The sequence below is a fragment of the Phoca vitulina genome, unplaced genomic scaffold (genome assembly GCF_004348235.1).
Source record: "Phoca vitulina isolate PV1807 unplaced genomic scaffold, GSC_HSeal_1.0 scaffold8, whole genome shotgun sequence".
NCBI classification, from domain to species: Eukaryota; Metazoa; Chordata; class Mammalia; order Carnivora; family Phocidae; genus Phoca; species Phoca vitulina.
In genome coordinates, this window is record NW_022589711.1 from 69760563 (window position 1) to 69781040 (window position 20478).

At 39.7% G+C, this 20478-nt stretch overlaps 1 pseudogene; it reads right to left on the bottom strand.

Annotated features, from left to right (window-relative positions):
• Positions 1-13806: 13806 nt before the first annotated feature.
• Positions 13807-14200, bottom strand: LOC116633584 (annotated as a pseudogene).
• Between the last annotated feature and the right edge of the window lie 6278 nt (positions 14201-20478).

Sequence of the window (20478 nt, forward strand, 5' to 3'; positions counted from 1 at the left end):
CAAGGAAATGCTCTTATTGGCAGACTTGACCTCACCAGGCAGCCTCCCACAGGCTACTGTGGGGATTGTCTGTCTTTTGGGAAGGCTGCTCCTATCTTGTTTAATCACCGACTAGAAGGGCTGCAGATAGAAGTGAGATCGTGACAGCAGCTATGACTGATCGGTGCTCTGGCCACCAAGGAGCGGGGGAAGACACTAAGAAAACAGGAAGAGAGAAACAGTGGGGGTGTCTGGGGAAGAGAGGTGGAGAGAAGATGGAGAGGAAAGAAGAACAACAAGAGAGGAGTCAGAACATAGAGGAAAACATTCCTGAAGCCAAAAACAGCTTCTTGCGTCACTCACAGATCCAAAGCCTGGGTCTGGACAGAGTTGATTCCGGGACAGAGGAGCAATGGAAGCCACGGGCCACTCGTGTGCATTTTACAAAAGATACTTGTAGGGTGGACAAAAGGGAAATGAGTAGAGGGAAAGGGCAAAAAACAAAGCAAAACAAAACAAAAGGGGATGAGAAAGAAGGAGGTCTAAGTATCCTGAAATGTTCTCAGGTTATGCTTGTTTTTAAGTTGCTTCTAGGGACAAACCTTTAAATCCTCTTAAATAGGAAATGTATATTCATTTAGTTCCTTCTCTTGGCATTTTTGAAAAGGAAAGAACCAAACTGTTCAGTGAGAAACTAAACATACTTTTGGATCCAAATATATCCACGTAAAAGGCACAAAAGAGGCAGGAATGGTGAGGATGGGTTCACTAAAGCCCTCTACAGTTGTCATTATTTTTTCCATTTTACAAATGACAAAGCTGAGGTTCTAAGGCGTAAATAGTGAAGGTGATACAGCTAATCAGTGTTGAATCCTGGTTTTGAACCTACAAATGCTTGACTCCGAAGTCTGTAATTTTTGTTTTCCACTATCAGATCAGGACATAGGTGTACTACACCTTTTAAAACATGTATGCATAGATGAAAATTGATCCATGACGTATACCAAATAGGGCTGTACTCACCCAGGACATAATAGGAATGGAGATGATGCTGCATGTGCACAAAGGAAACATTTTTTAGAACTGCTGATTCTACTCCCAGTTACAGAGACAGAGACAGAGACAGAGAGAGACAGAGACAGAGAGATATTCCTCGCCCTTTCTTTTTATAAAATTAGGACAAATGGGAGAACCACAACCAAAGTTTCATTCCTACGTATTGAAGGAAAACTCTGGACTTTCTATCTAGAGCATTGCTGGTCTAGTTTTCCATTTCTCAGTGCTCCATGTGTGTGCTCTTGACCTTCGTGTGGAGATGGACTATGCTGGTTGTTGCATGCATCGTTCCTGTATGGCTGGCCGAGGGGGCATAGGCTAAAACAAATGAGTAAGATGAGGAGCAGTGGAATGCAGTAGGAAGAGACTCTGGCTGTGTGACCTCGAGTAAATCAAAACCTCTCATAATCTTGGTGTCCTTCTCAGTGACATGTGGAGGTTAGACTAGATAATTTCTCAGATTCCTTCCATATCTCAGATTCCGTGCCTTGAAATAAATCCCCAAGGAGCTAAAGTGCCTGCGTGGCCAAAATGCCTGTCCCCCAGAAGCCTTTATCAGTGAAAGTGTTATCTCCTGGAGGACTGGGAGCCACCATCTGGATCCACCGCTGGCTGGTAGAAGCAATGGCAACGAAGCCGGCGCTGTACATGGTCTGTTGGCCAACGGGATTCCTGCGGGAGGGGTTTCATGTAGAGTTCCTCCACGGAGGCCTCCCTCTGCCCTCCTGGCACACAAATAGGCAGCCAGGAGGCCAGCATCCACCAGCTGGGAGCCGGCGTCCACCAGCTGCTTAGTCAACAGCCTTTGAGTCACAGATTGGTGATCTCAGCCCAGCTCTGGTGGCTGTGTCATAAGATAATTAAAACTTGTCAACCAACACAGCAGAGGCCTGGAAGGGCAAGGACTAAAGGAGCATAGAGCTAAATCACTCTTTTCTAGCTCCTTGAAAAGGGATGCAAAACTGGGAGGGAACTGCTAACATCTGAAGTCATGGAGTGACTAGTGTAGGTGGATGGAGAGGTGAGAATTCAGTGAGGATCTGGGCGTGCACAGAACTCAAAGACCAGTCCCCATCCACAGGCTGAGAGTGACCAGTAGGGTTAACCTCTCTAAATCAGGTTGTTTTTTTGTTTTTTGTTTTTTTTTTGAGAGAGAGAGAGAGCACAGGAGGGGGTAGGGGCAGGGGGAGAGGGAGAGAGAATCTTAAGTAGGCTCCACACCTGGTGCGGAAGCCCCAATGGGGCTTGATCTCACGACCCTGAGATCATGATCTGAGCCGAAATCGAGTCAGATGCTATACTGACTGAGCCACCAAGGCACCCCTCTAAATCAACTTCTGATTGGCCAGGAAACAAAGTCCTTACTCTATTTTCTAAGCAATGGTTAAAATATTAGGAACCTCAGTTTTCTGTATATTTATAATGCAGGAAAGCAAGGTGAGCTAAAAATGGTACAAGTTGATTCACTCCCTCAATTCATCCAGGTCTCTGCTCAAAAAGCCCCTCATCACAGACCTTTCTCATCAATCTCTTTCCCCCTCCCTCTATTGAGCTTACTCATTGCCACCTGACTTGATTCTTCATCGCTCTTGGCTCATTTGTTTACTGTGTGTCTTCCCAACTAGAATGAAAGCTCCATGAAGTAAGGACTTTGTTTTGTTCACTGCTACATTCCAGAGCCCCAAACAATACCTGGCCTGAAGTAGATGCTTAGGAAACATTGATGAATGAATGAATGGATGGATGGATGGATGAATGAAGCTGCTGATCACAGTTACTAGTTTATCTAGACCATTTTGCTGACAAAGCTAGCTCCTCAGGCCTTCACTTAGAAACAATTAATGTTTTGGTACCTTAAATCTCTCCGTCCCCTCTCCATGAAAATCCACACCGAAACACAAAGGAAATCATCCAGGTTAGCTCGCTCAGCTGTGAGACCGCACTGTAAATACACGTGCGTTGTATGTGAATATATGGGAGAGGCGTGCCCATGCTGGGATTATTCTGGCCTTGCTATATGGGCATGTGACATACCGCCACATGACTCTGTGTTAAATAGAGGAAGACGCAAGGTCACAGACCAACAGGGTGAGTCTAGCCAGAACTTCCGCCTCTGGGGGAAAGCTCTAAGGATGATGCCAACTTTTTTAAAGCAGCTCATGTTCACTGGTGATCTGTCTAATAGAATGGCTTTTAAGTATTTCTGTATATTCAAAGTTTTATCTACTGCTTCGTCTGAGTACTTTTCATAGATAACAAGTATTTTCCCCTACTCTCTAGAAAAATGATAGCAAAGATATTAAAATTTTTATTCATGAGGGACGCCTGGGTGGCTCAGTCCGGTAAGCGGTAAGCTTCTGCCTTCGGCTCAGGTCATGATCCCAGGACCCTGGGATCAAGTCCCACATGGGGCTCCCTGCTGAGCTGGGAGTCTGCTTCTCCCTCTGCCCCTCCGCCCACTTGTGGTCTCTCTCTCTTTCTCTCTGGAGCTCTCTCTCAAATAAATAAAATCTTTAAAAAAATTAAAAAATAATAAAATAAAATTTTTATTCACGAGAACCTGATTATACAAACTAATACTCCTATTGTATTTCCACACAGATGATATTGTGATCTTTTCTGAGCTAGGACAACTAAGTGCATCGTTCTGATATAAGGAGTTGGGTAGCCTAGGACAAACATTGCTTACTTTTACCAGATGATGGTATTGTTTTTGTATACAAAGGCCCGCACTTTCCTTTCTCTTTTCAACGATGCAGATGTCCTGCCCTGGTTTTTATTTATTTATATATTTATTTTAAAGGGGGTGGGGGAGAAAAGGGCATTTCCTGATACTTTCCCATCTCCTTGTCCCAGTACATAAGCCTTTCTGTTACTTTCTCTTGATCCACCCAAAGCTAATTGACATTAAAGATAACAGCTAGGCTACTAGGCAAGCCTCCTTGATCCAACAGACAAGTTCACTAAAAAGCATGTGGGGCAATGAGAATGAAAAGTACACAGTAACGACCCAACTGGAGAATCAGAGAATGGAACGGGACCTGAGAGATCAGCCAGTCCACGCCTGTCATTTCAGACTAATTCCATGGTTAAAATACCCAAAGAGCTGTCTAACTGCAACCTTCACCTATAGTTCAATAAGCCCGCTGCGACTGACGATCTTTCTGCTATATCCACGTTTAGCACTAGGTGTTGCTCTATGCTATTTCTAGACCCGATTTCTTTGCTGCACAACAGAAGCTGAGCCTCCTAATCTGAGTTCCATTCTGCAAATGCTGTTTTTAAGATGAAACCCTGCTAGTATTCGGTATGTTTCCCGGAAGCAGCTTCATTTAAATGGCTCAGGTGTGGCATACTGAATCCGCTGAAACAGCCGCTCTGGAGAGAAGGGGATCGATACATGCCAGGGAAAGGGGACTCCAAAGTCAGTTTTCAAATTGTCCTAATTCAAATATTTACTTAAACTCTGTTTTTATATTATGTGCAACACAAGGGGAATGACATTGTTGCTGTGTGTTTCCTGGAACTGACTGTCTGCTACAAGGCCACAGATAAAGTTTGTTTATAGAAAAACAAAATATGAAAAAGGAAAGTTTAGCACTGTTCTATTTGGGGTTTAATACTCCCACACATCCCAAAGGGGAGAAAGGACAGCTTTCTAGAATCTTGCTTTCCCCATGGCAGCCGAGGACAGAAATGCTTTAACCCCCTCTAGTGACAGATGCATCATTACTTAGATTAGTTCAGTTGTTCAGTTTGAAAGGTAATGCCATAGGGAGAAACAGGTCCTGCTTTAAGAATTTCATTGTTTAGGAAGAGGGCAAATTTTCAATTCACCTTTAAGTTTTAAAGGGAATGAAATTCAGCTATTAAAGATAAATCTTTAACATCATTACTCAGTGGCTTCAACTTGGATAAATATTTTTTTAAAGGTTTTATGTATTTATTTTCGAGAGAGAGAGACAGAGAGAGAGTGCATGTGAGCAGGCGGAAGGGCAGAGGAGGAGGAAAAGAGAATCTGGAGCAGACTCCGCACTGAGCACAGAGCCCTACACGGAGCTCAATCCCACAACAGCGAGATCATGACCTGAACTGAAACCACGAGTCAGAGGCTTAACGAACTGAGCCAACCAGGTGCCCCTCAACTTGGATAAATTTGACATAAACTCAGTATAAATGTTCAAGTTCTACAAGTCCAATGTTATAATCATCTAATACTTAGTTTAAAATCATCATGCATGTAACAAAACAATGTCTAGTACATTGTTGCTAAACATGGTTTTTTTTTTTTTCAGTTTTGGTTATTTACCAATAACTATGTGTAATACCAATAATCAGGCAATGATGCTTATAACAGTCCTAGATTTTTAGCAGGAAGGAAAATGGAAGAAGGAAGCCAGAGTGGAAGCATCCTAATCCCATTACTAAGCTTAGCGTAGAGGGAGAGATGTAGCTCACACAAAGTTAGCTGCTAGGATCCATAATATAAACTCTTCAGTCTAGTCCTAAAGAGAGGGTTCCTTTCAATTTTTATAGTTCAGGCCTCAGGCTGAAAAAACTAAGTACTTGGCTGAAGTGTGACTTTCTTATAAAATGTTCTTTTCAGCTTTCTCCCCAGCACAAACCAGCCTTTCTTTTCTGAAGATTCTATTTCCTTTACATCCTTTGAGGATAAAACTATGCATTGTGGTTTTTATACCCCATTCACTTAGGATATTTCAAAACAGAGTGAATTCCACTTTTTCTCCCAGTTCTCTCTTCACAGAGGTTCCCCTTTCCTCACTCCTGATAGCCTCGATGATGATGTAAAGTAGTATCCCCTAGGATCTTTGCACTTCATTTGTTATGCCCCGTATTAAAGATGGGCAACTTTTCAAAAGGGATAGGTCAGACTCCTGATCCATGTTCTTGTAAATGTGGGGTCAGAGGCGTTTATGTGTTAGGAAAATTGTCTATTTCCTATAAAAGGAAGGGAGAGAAGAATTTTTGAAAGCATCCATTTTGGAAATCATGTTTTTAGTGAGTGGCAGGAAGGCAGAGGCACCATGTGGTAGACGCTGAGGAAGTTTCTGCCATCTTTAGTCAGACCCACTTTTGTATGGACCATTTTTGGTAAGTCTACCGGCATGTGTAGGGGGAAGAAACATAAGAGCTATTAAAATAGATTTGTCATTTCCACACACAGACATGCATACACGAATCACAAAATGCTTACCCTTTGTTTTTTCTTAATGCTAAACTGACCAAAGTTGTTTTTTTTTAATGCCCTTTATGAGCTCTTCTAGTGTCATCTGCTAATTTCTTCCATCGCTTTTTATTCTCCAAACAGGTTACATTTGCATAATTCCAAAAAGGTGAATAGAGCTCCTGCTCTTGCTTAAAATTGTTTCCAGCCTAGCTTAACAAGCTCTAGTTTTTAAGTTCGTTCCAAGATTGAGACAAAAATCTCTCTACCAAGAGCAAAATAAAAGACAAATTCCTATGCTTTTGCCTCATTTCATGTTTTATTATCCTATGTTTCCTAATAATACATTCTGTAAATATTGAAATGGGCACATGTTCTGTGGACGGGAAGCACGGTTACGTAGTTAACGCAAGTTGCGCTCTCTACAAGATGTCCATTTTAGGCCACATGCAATTTATATGTTTCTCCTCTCTTGATAGAGAAAAAGGAAAAAAAAAAAAAAAAACCCTGGAAAACATTATAGAACCCAACTATATGCCTTTTGGGGCCAATGATAAAGCATAAGTTTTTACCACTCCCAGCAGTGTTGGAGCTGGCCTGCACTGAAGCCTGGGGATGTGCTTGCTGAGGTCCACAAATGAGAAAATGGAGTGATGACGGCAGACCATATTATTGCATGGTGCTACTAAAAAGCGAACGCAAGTCTAGCATTATTGAAGTCTAGAAATGTTTGCTTACAACACACACACTGTGGAGAATACATTTTATGTGTTTATAATAATAGCAATAAAAAATTTCCCCAAATCAACTTACTTTTTTCTTGTTAATCCTGGGTTAAAGACAGTAATTATAAAAAAGACATTTCAAAGAGCACTTGTACTTTTGTTGAATAAAAGAGGTATTTACAACATAGATTTAGTTATGTTTTGAAAAGTATAATAATCTCAGTTAGGCAAACTTAGTGCTCTATTTCCTTAGAGGAGAGATTTGCAACTTTTTTGGGTGCACTTTTAAGCGAGCAAAAGTCTTCCTTTTGAATACCCACATTAGAGTAACTCTGGAATGAGCAATCCATAGGTTCTCCTTAATCTAAGTGTGGTGTTTGTAAACAGAGGGCCTACTTCCATAGCACAAGTGAGTTACCTTTGATCAGCATTTTCTCATGATGAATGATAAGGGAATATGCTTTTTGACGTACATCAGTTTTCCCTTCAGATTTTTTTCTAAAATATTTCAAAACACTCTGATTTCCCTAGGCTATACCATTTTCCTCTGACTTTACTCCCTCCTATAGAATTCAGCTGTAGAACATCTCCTGTCTCCTGGGAGCCTGCTCTTCCTTCCACATGGGCTCCCACACTCATTTCCTCCAGCTGCCTCTAGGCGGCCCTGAGCCCTGGGCCTTCATCCAAGAGCTGATGTGATGCTCTGCTGCTGCATGTCCTTGGCAGATGTTCTAGCCCATTATCTCCGGACGGGGCCTCTGGCCTTGACTCTCCTTCCTTCTGAGTTTTCTTTCCCAGGGGATTCCTCAGCCTCACACAAATATAGCTGGCCCTGGAACCTCCCTAGGCTTGTCTGAATTTGGAACAGTTTAGGCTAGCCTGGGGGGTCCTCTGTTACACAAAGATTGGGGCTGTCACTATCAGTCATCAACTGCTTTGTGTTTAGTACTGTTTGACTCTATAGAAAGATAGGAAGGAAGAAGGGTGAGAAGAAAGGAAGAAGAAAAGAAGGAAAAGAAGAAAGAAGGAAAAAGAAAGAAAAGAGAAAGAAAGAAAGAAAGAAAAGAAAGAAAGAAAGAAAGAAAGAGAAAGAAAGAAGAAAGAAAGAAAGAAAGAAAGAAAGACAGGAAGAAAGAAAGAAAGCTAATTTTAAAAAGATGAAAAGACTAGAAAATGAAAATCCTAAAAGGTACATGTTTCCTGCCTGTAAGAAGTTTATTTTCTACTTGGTTATAATTATTCATATCTAAGTACACTGCAGATTTCAGGAGATAATTAAATCAGAGAGCATATCTAGATGCCAACTTTTTTTAAAAAAGATTTTATTTATTTATTTGAGAGAGAGAGAGAGGGACAGAGAGCTTGTGCGAGAGTGCTCGAGCAGGGGGAGGGGCAGACAGAGGGAGAAACAGACTTCCTGTTGAGCAGGGAGCCCATGCAGAGCTCTATCCCTGGACCCTGGGATCATGACCTGAGCAGAAGGCAGATGCTTAACCGACTGAGCCACCCAGGCCTGCTAGATGTCAACTTAAAGACTTTTGGCAAACAGTCAATCAATACCAGTCAAGCTAGCCAGGAAGCTCCTCTTAGAGATGTCATTGCAAAGAACATCTCTGCCTAGGACCAAATCCAGGTTCGTAGTTTTAGCACAGGAGGGTAGAAAATATCCTCTATCCATGAATCTTAAATTCAACTGTGGCCTGAACTTCAGAAACAAGCTTAGTTTTAACACTTTTTGAAAATCTTTGTGCAATATTTTTGCACAAATACTCTCAATGGGGAGGAAGTTACAAGTTAGGGAAATTGCATAAAGGTATCTCTTCTTTAGCTGATCTAAGTATTGGATCCAAACAAATGTGTGAACTTCAAGAAGGCCAGCAGCCATCATATTGGTCCACTGGCACTGGAAAATGTCTCCCAAAGTCTCTGTGGTGAGGAACACCTCTCCTTTTCCTCCTCCTCCACTCAATGCAATTGGGCCAGTAGGACACAAATATACAAGCAATGAAGGTTGTCATCTAATCAGACAATGGAGGAATATTCTTCACCTTGTTCCAGGTGTGGCATTTTCATTAACGCTGCTTAACATCACAGTAGCTTTGGGCCAGGGAAGTGCTTGCAGATCATCCTGAGCCTGCAGGTGGGTCAACTCTTGGGGTTTTGTACCCACTCTCTCTCCAGTTGTGTCCCATCCCAGACGTGGAGAGCTGATTTGTCAAACTGGACACTTATCACAGCATGGTATCTCAGTAATTTGACCTGCTCGCCCATTCTATTGAAGTCATTGTGAATCTCGATTCTGATATGTTCCCTCAGTTTCCATCTGCAAATTTCATAAACACAAATTAGTTATTTTCATGTAAGGTATTAGATGAAGCTATGTGGAGTCTTGTGGCAACCCACTAGAAGCATTGCTTAGGTCGATAGTCACACATTATAATAAACACTTTTTGGATATGATTATTCAATCAATTTTGGTTCCATGTAATAAAATAATTAGAAATACCATGCATCCCCCTGATTTATCCACCCAATAGCTCTATCCAAATATTATATCAGGCTTAAACTAATTTCTGGGGAACTCTTGCTAGCTCATTGTGATTCTTCCTCATCTGAGAAAAATAATAATATTCATGAGTAGTTTTCTGTTTATAAAAGTACTAAGTGGCTCTTTGCAAACAGGTTTTTTTAAAAGTAGTTGCATAAAAAAGAAAACAAAAGCCACTCAAAATCTCACTACTTTGCCCCATAAACAGGTTGGTTAATTTCCTTTCAGCTGGCTTCCTATCTCCACTCCCCTCTCTTGTCCTCTCCCATGCACACATCTTATTCAGTCCCCTGTTGCTTTCCCTTCCCCCAGCTCAAAGAATTAAACAATAGTAACGGAGCGCTTTGAGGGGATATGAGTGCAACAAAACCAGAAAAAATTGAAGAGAATTTTGACCCTTAAGGTCAAAAACTGCAAGACTAACTGTAAAATAGAAACATCTGCATACATACTTGCAGAGAGTATTCTTGAACAAGTCAGAGGAAGTCAAGGAAGGCTGAGGTGTAGACTTGGAGATATCACCATCATGAAACCCACTTCAGTCTGTCATCTGCACAAGGGAGCTGTATGGGTGCCAAGTCAGTACCTAGGTATTCTTGTGATGTCCAGTGGAAACCACCAACCAATAGTGGTCAGTCAACTGCCTCGAGGTTGTACCCTTCTGTGGCCAAGGCTTTGACCCACTTGACACAGTGCTCTCTCCAATGGCTCTGAATAATATCAGAGGAACAGATAACTCAGCTTTCATTGGTTTAAAGCCCTACTTATGCCAAATGAATTTGACCCCCAAGTGAAACCATTGTCATCTGCCCTCCAATATATAGATGTTTAGTCTGACATATGACCCAGAAGCCCAGCTTAAGGTGACTGTTGCCAGAACGTCCCCCACTCTGAAGATAGTCTTTCTTCTTCACCCATCAGAGGAAACTTCCATCCCACGTTCTCCCTACTTTTTCCTCATTCTTCTTCCCTAGCATTTCCACCCATCAGCTGGTGAATGTCAGTCTCTCTATCTGCACCCAAGCCTTGTCTGCCTCTCTCGAGGTAGGGTTAGGCTGTCCCTCCCTGACTTGCACAGTACCCACTTGACTCTAACACTGATCTCTACTGCAGCACTGTAACTTTTCATGTTCCAATCTGGGTCCCCTGCTAGAATGTAAGCTACCTGTAGGCTAGGGATTCTATTTTCTTCTTGTAGTCCCCAAACCGTGCTCAGTGTTTAGCATAGGTTAGGTGTTCAATAAATTATGGCTGAATAATTAGTTCATATTACCTAGAGTCACATTTTTTTTTTCTTGCTGAACACTTGGACATAAGTTTTCGTTTTCCAGTCTCCTGGTGATCTTCATCTTCTTCCTGACTCATTATCAAGCACAGACTCTGCAATTGCAACTACAATATTTTTAGTATCCTGGAATGTCAAACATCTCTGTTTAGAAACTGGAACTTAGAGGAGTTAAGAGTTCTCTTCTTATCTGATTCTTCACTTATCTTAGCTTTAACCCTTGTGGCTGCTCTCTATTTTTCAGCTTGAAAGTTATTCCCTTTCATAAAGACAAGGCTTAAATAGAAATAAAATTGTTTTGCTTTCTCTTTGCCCGGTTTGACCCAGCAATGATTTCATTTCTTCTTCTTCCTATTTCTTGCTCCAACTATTACTTTAGGAAATAGTCTTTTAAATTTGAACTTAGTCTTTATCATGAGTCCCCTTATTCACGGCTTGAGACTTTCTAATAAAATTCTTACTCTTGAATTTTGGGTCCCTCTTTCCATCTTTTCTATCTCTACTTTGGAGGACCAAGAAACTCCAAGAACATTCCTTGAAGAGTCTCTTCCTATGCAATCATGTCAGAATTTCTCTAAATGTATCTTGAAATCTGCTTTTCTAATGTTTAGAGTTTGTGTGTGAGTATATTCAGGGTTTCCATTTTGGGCTGTTGTAAATGCTAAGAAAAAAAATAGACACTTCCTGATCTCAAATTGACAACCTGACTTTACAACTTAGGCAACTAGAAAAAGAAGAACAAACTAAATGCAAAGCTAGCAGAAGGAAGGAAATACTAAATTTTAGAGCAGAGATAAGTGAAATAGAGATGAAAAAAACAATGGAGAAAATCAATGAAACCAAAGTTGGTTCTTTGAAAAGATCAACAAAGTTGACAACCTTTAGCTAGATGGAGTAGGAAAACAAAAAAGAGGGGAAACCCAAGTTACTAAAATCAGAGTTGAAAGTGGGGACAATACTATTAATTCTGCAGAAACAGAATTATAAGAGAGTACTAAACAATGTGCATCAAAAAATTGGATAACCTAGATGAAATGAACAAATTACTAGAAACACAAAACCTACCAAAATGCAAAGTGTGATATAACATATATATGTTATATTATATATAACATATGTTATAACATATATGATGGAATACTATTCAGTCTTAAAAAGGAAGGAAATTCTGTAATATGCCGCAGTGTGCATGATACTTTAGGACATTACTCTAAGTGAAATAAGCCAGACAAAAAAGGCAGTGCTTTACTAACTTTGGGCTTTATTCTTTTTTGAATTAATTTAGGTGTAAAGCTAGATTGTTTATTTAAGATTTTTCTTGTTTCTTGAGGTAGGTCAGTATCACTGTAAACTCCCTCTTAGGACTACACTTGTTGTGTACCAAAGATTTTGGAATGTTCTGTATCCGTTTTCATTTGTCTCCAGGTATTTTAGAAATTTTCTCTTTAATTTCTTCATTGACCCACTGATTGTTTAGTAGCATGTTGTTTAGCCTCTATGTGTTTGCTTTTCTTGTTTTTTTTTTTGTTTGTTTGTTTTTTCTCTTAAATGATTTCTAGTTTCATACTGTTGTGGTCAGAAAAGATGCTTAATATGATTTCAATCTTAAATTTATTGAGACTCTTTTGTAGCCTGACATGCGATCTATTCTGGAGAACATTCCATGTGCACTTGAAAAGAATGTATATTCTGTTGTTTTTGGATGGAATGTTCTGTATATATCTGTTAAGTTCATCTGCTTCTAATGTATTGTTCAAAACCACTCTTTATTAATTTTCCATCTGGATGATCTATCCACTGATGTAAGTGGGGTCTTAAAGTCCCCTATTGTTATTGTATTACTGTTAGTTTCTCTTTTTATGTTAATATTTGCTTTATGTATTTAGGTTCTCCTAATATTAGGTGCATAGATATTTATAATTGTTATATCTTCTTGTTGGATTGATCCCTTTGTCATTATGTAATGCCCTTCTTGATCTCTTGCTAGTTTGTTTTAAAGTCTATTTTGTCTGATACAACTATTGCTACCCCAGCTTGTTAGTTTGTTTCCATTGCATGAAATCTTTCTCTATCCTTTCACTTTCAGTCTTTATGTGTCTTTAGTTCTGAAGTGAGTCTCTTGTAGGGAGCATATAGATGGGTCTTGTTTTTTTAACCACTTAGTCACTCTATATCTTTGATATAGAGCATATGATAAAAGCATTTAGTCCATTTACATTTAAAGTAATTATTGAAAAGTATGTACTTGTTACCATTTTGTTAATTGTTTCTGGTTAATTTTGTAGTTTTTCCCTATTTCTTCTTCTCTTGCTCTCTATTCTTGTGATTTGATGACTTTCTTTAATGATATTCTGACTCTTTATTTTTTGCTTTTTTTTTTTTTTAAGATTTTATTTATTTGACAGAGAGAGACACAGCGGGAGAGAGAAACAAGCAGGGGGAGCGGGAGAGGGAGAAGCAGGCTTCTCGCTGAGCAGGGAGCCCGATGTAGGGCTCGATCCCAGGACCCCTGGGACCATGACCTGAGCCGAAGGCAGATGCTTAACCAACTGAGCCACCCAGGTGCCCCTATTTTTTGCTTATTTTTAAAAAAGATTTTATTTATTTATTTGACAGAGAGAGAGCACAAGCAGGGGAAGAAGCAGGCAGAGGGAGAGGGAGAAGCAGGCTCCCTAAGGAGCAGGGAGCCCGATGCGGGGCTTGATCCCAGGACCCTGGGATCATGACCTGAGCCATAGGCAGATGCTTACCTGACTGAGCTGCCCAGGTGCCCCTATTTTTTGTTTATCTATTATAGGTTTTTAGTTCGTGGTTCCTATGAGGTTCACATATAATATCCTATAGATAGCAGTCTATTTTAAGTTTAAATCACTTAAATTCAAACATATTCTAAAAGCACTACATTTTTACTCCCTCCACCACAATTTATGAATTTGATGTCATATTTTACATCTTTTTATTTTGTATTCTTAACTAATTTTTTTTTTTTTTTTTTTTGCAGTTTTATACCTTTATTGACAATCAGTGATTAGTTTTCATCCACATTAACTGTCTGTAGATTTTTGAAAATGGTGACAGGTACATAGGTAACCAATGTATAGAGCTTGCTTGATGAATCTTCATCCTTGTTATGTTTTCTGGACAAGTGTATGAATGTGGTATGGAACATTCCTTATTCCTTTGGCCCAGACAGCTTTGTTGAGGCTGGTGTCAATGCACGTACCTGGAGTTCCCACCTCCTTCAGAGCAAATTTCTGGATCTCTTTGAGTGCCCAAGGGATACACTTCTTGAAACTCACTCTATGGATGTGCTTGTGAATGTGGACGGTGTATTCTCTGGTCACTACTTTGTTGATGGTAGAACGGCCCTTCTTCCTGCCACCCTTCTTTGTGGAAGCCATTCTGCCAGGCCCTGGTTGGAAAGGAAGAGTGAGAGGTATTGTGGGAGCAGGAAAGTAGCGTCACCTCCTTCACTAATTCTATAGATAGAGCTGCTTTTACCACTTTTGTCTTTTTTTTTTTTAAAGGCTTTACAAGTGATTGAACCACTACCTTTACTATGTTTGCTTTTACCAATGAAATTTTTTCTTTCATAATTTTCTTCTACTTAGGCTTTTTCTTTTCCACTTAAGCCAGTAAGGATGGCTTAGTTGTGATAAATTCCTCTAACTTTTGTTTGCCTCGGAAACTCTTTATCTCTCCTTCAATTCTGAATAATAACCTTGCCAGGCAGAATATTCTTGGCTGTAAGTTTTTTTCCTTTCCTCACTTTGACTATATCGTGCCACTCCTTTCTAGCCTGCAGACTTTCTACTGAAAAATCAGTTGATAGCCTTATGCGTGTTCCCTTGTACATAACTAGTTACTTCGTTTTATTTCTTTGAACAGATTTTAACTTATTCATTGTTGTCTTCAGTATTTATATGCAAAATTTTGGTGATCCATATGTAATTTGTGTAAAATTAAGAATTTATATTGCTTACTATCCACATGCTATAACTGGTGTACAGCTAGCTTAATTATATAAAAACAAAGCTCGAAGAAAAAAAAGAAGTTAATATATTCCTCATTTTTAACTATTGAACCTAAATTGCATTTTAACATTTATTGCAAATATCAATCTCTGTTAAGTGTTAGCCTAACAGACTTCTTAAAGTTCTTGCTTTGTAAACAAAGTGATGAGAAAAGATTCCTTGGTTTGTATATATTATATATTAACCAACCTATTTGCATAAGATTGAAGCCTATAGAAATTTTCTTACAGTGATTATGTAAGAATAGGATTAACATAAGAATACACTCTGTAATTTATTTATTACCTAAAAATCAGAATTTCTGAGAGCAAACATTAAACTGTACAACCCATGGGGCACCTGGGTGGCTCAGATGGTTAAGCATCTGCCTTCGGCTCGGGTCATGGTCCCAGGATCTTGGGATCAAGCCCCGCATCGGGCTCCCTGCTCAGCGGGGAGCCTGCTTCTCCCCCTTCCTCTGCTTCTCCCCCTGCTCATGCTCTCTCTCTCTCTCTCTCTCTCTCTGTATCTCTGTGTCTCGAATGAAAAAAATCTTTAAAAATAAATAAACTGTACAACCCAAAGGAGATAACTTGTCTTACAACTTTCAGAAGAGTAGGAAGAAAAGATTAAATTGTTATTTATTAATAAAAAGAAAATTGTTATTTATTTATTTATTTGTTTATTTTTGAGAGAGAGAGCGTGCATGTGTGAACAGGGGCAAGGGGTGGGGCTGAGGGAGAGGGAGAGAGAGAGAATCCCAAGCAGGCTTCATGCCCAGGGCAGAAGCTGATGCAGGGCTTGATGTCATGACCCTGAGATCATGACCTGAGTTGAAATCAAGAGTCATACGCTTAACCGACTGAGCCACCCAGGTGCCCCAAGAAGCAAATTGTTTCAATAAAATATTTTGGTAGATGCAGGCATCCTCCCTCAAGTTTTTCTTGAAGTAAAAATAATTAAAATAATGTGAGGAAAACAATACAGCAACCAAACATCAGCAAGTAATTGTGGAAGATGCATAAATCAAATTGTGGAAGAATTTGAGAAACCAGTATTAGAACAAATTACACAGTGTGGGAGGCTTGCTATACAGCTGGAGGAAAGAATGAATGTTTCTATAATGTCTGCGTTTCTGTTGGATTCCACTTTAATTAAATGCTAAAAGTAATTTTTGAGTTTCACTTAAGCAGTGGCAATCAATCAGCAGAGGTCATACTGCCTGCCTCACTGGAATATTCTGGAAATGGGGGGTGTTTTTGATCAACAGTGATTGGGGGCCACTTGCTGGCCTGTAATGGGTGGAAGCCAGGGATGCTAGAAGTCTGCTATGTGTGGAATGGTTTTGTACAATGAAAAGTTGTCCTTTGTCCCACACGACTTCCAAAGGTCTTACTGGGCATGCATGCAAGTGAAAAACCTGCTAGTAGCCTAGAACCTAAATGGTTTTATGTATAAATTCAAAATATTGTTTGCACACTTTTCATATACATTGCAGTTTTGGAGAATGTAACCAGTGTACAAATTGAGGAAAAACTGTACTTTGGAACTTTGCTAAGAGTTATTTACCAAGAACTCTTGTCCAGTCATTAATCATGAGCTGATTGTTTGTAACTCACTTGGCAGCAAAATCTGACCTGAATTGATTTGAGGCTATTTGGAAAATTATGTCACTCACGGCAACACCTTTATCAGTCAACAGCTGTAACTGTCACATTCAAATGTCAACATAAAGAAATTGTGTTGACCCTCTCTATTCAAGATGTCCAGGTTTGAGGGGACCAGTAATCACTTGTGAACCTAGTGGAAATGCTCTGTCCTAGACTTGTGAAATCTGAATCCATATTTTAACAAGAACCACAGGTGACTTGTATGCACATCAAAATTTGAGGAGCAATTCTGTAGACAACAGTTAGATGGAAATCTGTCTTAGATAAAAACGTATTCACTATAGGTAGTACCAACATCTGATCCTTTTATTCATGTCTTCTAGTGTGGTTTGTCTGAAAATTTTACATATTGAGAAATAGTCTATTTTACTATAACTTACTTTCTCTTACCTCTCCTTTATTGCCAATACATTATATGCGGTTTTTGAAACTATGAATTAATTCCATTTAAAGATAATAAAGAGGATGTTGCCACAATACACAGGGTGTGTTGCTCTGATAGGGGCTGAGAGCTGCTGGATAATAGGAAGATGTACTGACAGAGAAAAATATATTCCCAACATATATGATTTCCATAACAAAAACAAAGTTTATTGGAAAAACTGTGTCAATGTCACCACTGATGGAAGAACTGCTTTGTCTGGAGTAAAATTTGTATTCTGGGATAAAGATACAGAAATAGCTTCAAAAATAAGTTTATTCACTGTGTCATTCAGAGGTAAGAAGCTCTTGCAGCAAAGGAAGTGAAGCTAGAAGTGTACAAATTGCTACAAGATGTCACTGATAGAGCTAACAGTCCAAAAGCCAGGTCTTTAAACTATTGTAAACTATTCACTGTTCTTGGTAGATGATGAATGATGTTGAAAACATTTTGTATCATGGACAAGGTCTCCAATTTCATCATGGCTGAGTACCTTGCAGAACAGTCCAATTTAAAGGAATTACATGTTCTTATTTTTAAAAACACTAGTGTTCCACATTCCGTCTATTCTAGGATAACAAGTGCCTAGCAATTCTGTGATAGGACAGCAGAATTTTAAAATACCTTATACCTTCGAAATAAAAGTGTTGCTTTGATTGCAAGTGAGAGTTTCTGCCTTTTTTTTTTTTTTTAAGATTTTTTAACCTTTTTTTTATTTGACAGAGAGAGACTCAGTGAGAGAGGGAACACAAGCAGGGGAGTGGGAGAGGGAGAAGCAGGCTTCCGCGGAGCAGGGAGCCTGATGCGGGGCTCCATCCCAGGACCCTGGGATCATGACCTGAGCCGAAGGCAGACGCCTAACCAACTGAGTCACCCAGGCGCCCCGAATTTCTGCTTTTGAAGGAAAGTTGGACTGTGGTGTGAACATAATGATAACACACCTTTGCAAGTGCTTCCTTCCTAACTGACTGGCTTGAGAAAAACGTGTCATCTGTAAAAATGCTCATATCTGCCCACTTTAAAAAACTTGGAGGTAGACATTACTAATTCATTTTAGAAATCTTCCCCCAAATGACTATCAAATGGGGTTTGGATCTCCTTGCTAACTACAATTATTAAAACTATAAAAACTATAAAACTACAAAAACTAACCTCTGATTAGTTGGCAAGAAAATACTGTTCCTTAAGATACTGAATGAATCGGTGAGAGTAGGAAAAGTCTTTTAAAGTGTTCTTTGACTGTAGAGTCTATTCAATTCTGCTTTAATTCAGGTCTCCCTGATGCCTTACCCGCAATTCTAAAACTCAAAAAACTCTGAAAATCAAGTTTTGTTCATAACTCACTTGACAGCAAAACCTGACCTGCATTGATTTAAGGCTATTAACAGTCTTTATTTTTCCATGCAGTGTGCTTATTACATCTTTTGCTGCAGAACTATAAAGCGTTCAATTATGGGGTGCTAGCCCAGGCCTTGCTGGGGGTAAAATATCATATATGCTATATGAATTTTCCCAAATTTATAAAATTCTGAGTATCCTAATTTTTTCTGGTCCTAAGGGTTTTGGAGCCTATGGGCCTGTGCAGATTCCCAGCAGTGAACAGGAGATGAGTAAAGAATTGGAAAGTATTTTTGATGTTATGCAGGGGTCTTTTTCATTGTATTTTTATATTAAGGGTCTATAATTGTGAAATTTGCTCCCTGATTTTTTTGTTGTTATAAGGATAGTGCAGTTACATCTTTGGGCAGAGGGTCTGTAAGTCAAAATCAAAATGTAAGCCAAATAAATTGTCCTAATAAAGAAACCATTCATTCATTCATTCCACTTTGTCCTTACAGGGAAGTTCTGATTCCTGGGAACACTTTGAACTCAACTGAAGCTGCAAGCTAAGAGGTTTTTGAGAGCTGCTTATACCTATCTGGGGTGTGAGCATAGGGGAGTCCTGACTGGCATTACAGATTAGCCAAAGGCATGAGTTCGAAAGTGCCTATCCGATTCTACAGACTGTTCAAGTGTGAGAACCTATACCAGCAACAATTTAGAGTGAGTGTCCATCCATAGGATTGCATTTCTCCTAGAAAATGAAAAATGTTGCAGGGAGATGAAAATGTTTTCCAAACCCCTTAGCTGTTAGCAAATGTTTGCCAAGAAAACACTTCCATAATTCTCTGGAGGTTCTAAAAGATTAGAAGGCACACGGGCAGGGTTCCAAGTGGCTCTCACCCTGGGAAGTTTCGCCTTTCTTACTATCATTAAAGAAATCTTTTATAACAAGTCCTTCTATTTCTATTCTAAGCAAAAACATTTGCTGGTATGACAAACATAACTTTCTAAATCTAAACTGGACTAGGAAAGTATAAAGCCAAACAAGTGTTTGTAGAACTATTTCTCTTAAAGAATGAAAAGAATGCTAATTAGAATGAAGAAGAAGGGAGTCTGAAGCTAGATGATTTTGAAGCTAAAGGTGTCATATCTGATTTCAACCAGAACTGCAGTTAGGAACTAAAAGGCTGAATTGGTTCTATGTTTATTTAGGTGAAGGCTGAGTCAAAAACTTGATGGGAAGGAAATCTGTCTGTAATTTTGAAATGGGAATATGTATGGTACAGGAACTGGTCTGAAGGTGGTAGAACTAAGTTCTACAGGGCAAAACTGCAAGAGCTCAGACTTACATGTCACAAACAAATAGAACATTTGCCTAGCTGAAGATAAAAAGTGCAACACTAATGCAACTAACTGGCCCCACTGAGGCCTTCACTAATCCATCTCCCCATGAACTTTTTATCATCAGGAAATAGTAACAGATATCCTTGCCAACTAAGGCTCATCCTGAATATTTGATTTTCTGAATATTGGTTTCTTTCCTAACCCTACCAAGATACAGAATCTGACCACTTCCAACACCTCCACGACTCCCGCTCGAGTCCACCCTTGCTTGAACAGTTGCTGTGTCTTCAAGCTTCTACCCTCACCCCCATGCAGTCTATTCTCCATACAGCAGTCAGTGTGGTCCTTCTGAAACGAGTCAGACGTGTCATTCGTTGGCTCGCAGCTTTCTACATCAATTGACATTAAATTCAGACTTCTTCCTTTTAGGAACTTGCTCCCTGTTGTCCCTCTGATTCCATTCTCTGTTACTTTTCTCCTTGCTCACACCACTCTATTCACCTTTGCCTCCTTACCCTTCCTTGAAAACACCAAACAACTTCCACCTCATGGCCTTTGTACCTCCTAGTCCCTCTGCCTAGATGATCTGTCCTCAGGCATATGCAAGGCTTGCTCCTTTTGTTCTGCTCCAATGTTATCTTATCAGAGAAGCCTTCCCTGTCCATCTCCCCCATCCCCACTGGGGAAGCTTTTTTGTTTACCCTGGTTTATAGTTCTTCACTGTACCCAGCATTTCCTCTGTATTTCAGGTCTGTCTTCCTACAGAAAAGCAGAGGCTTCAGTTCTGTTCATGCAGTATCCTCAGCTCCTATAACAGTACCTGAAATACAGTAGGTTTTCAGGATGAATGAATAGATAAATACTTGTATTTGATGTTAAGTCTAAAAGTCAAAAATACACGAGTATGTTTGGATAAAGTCGCTTTGAAA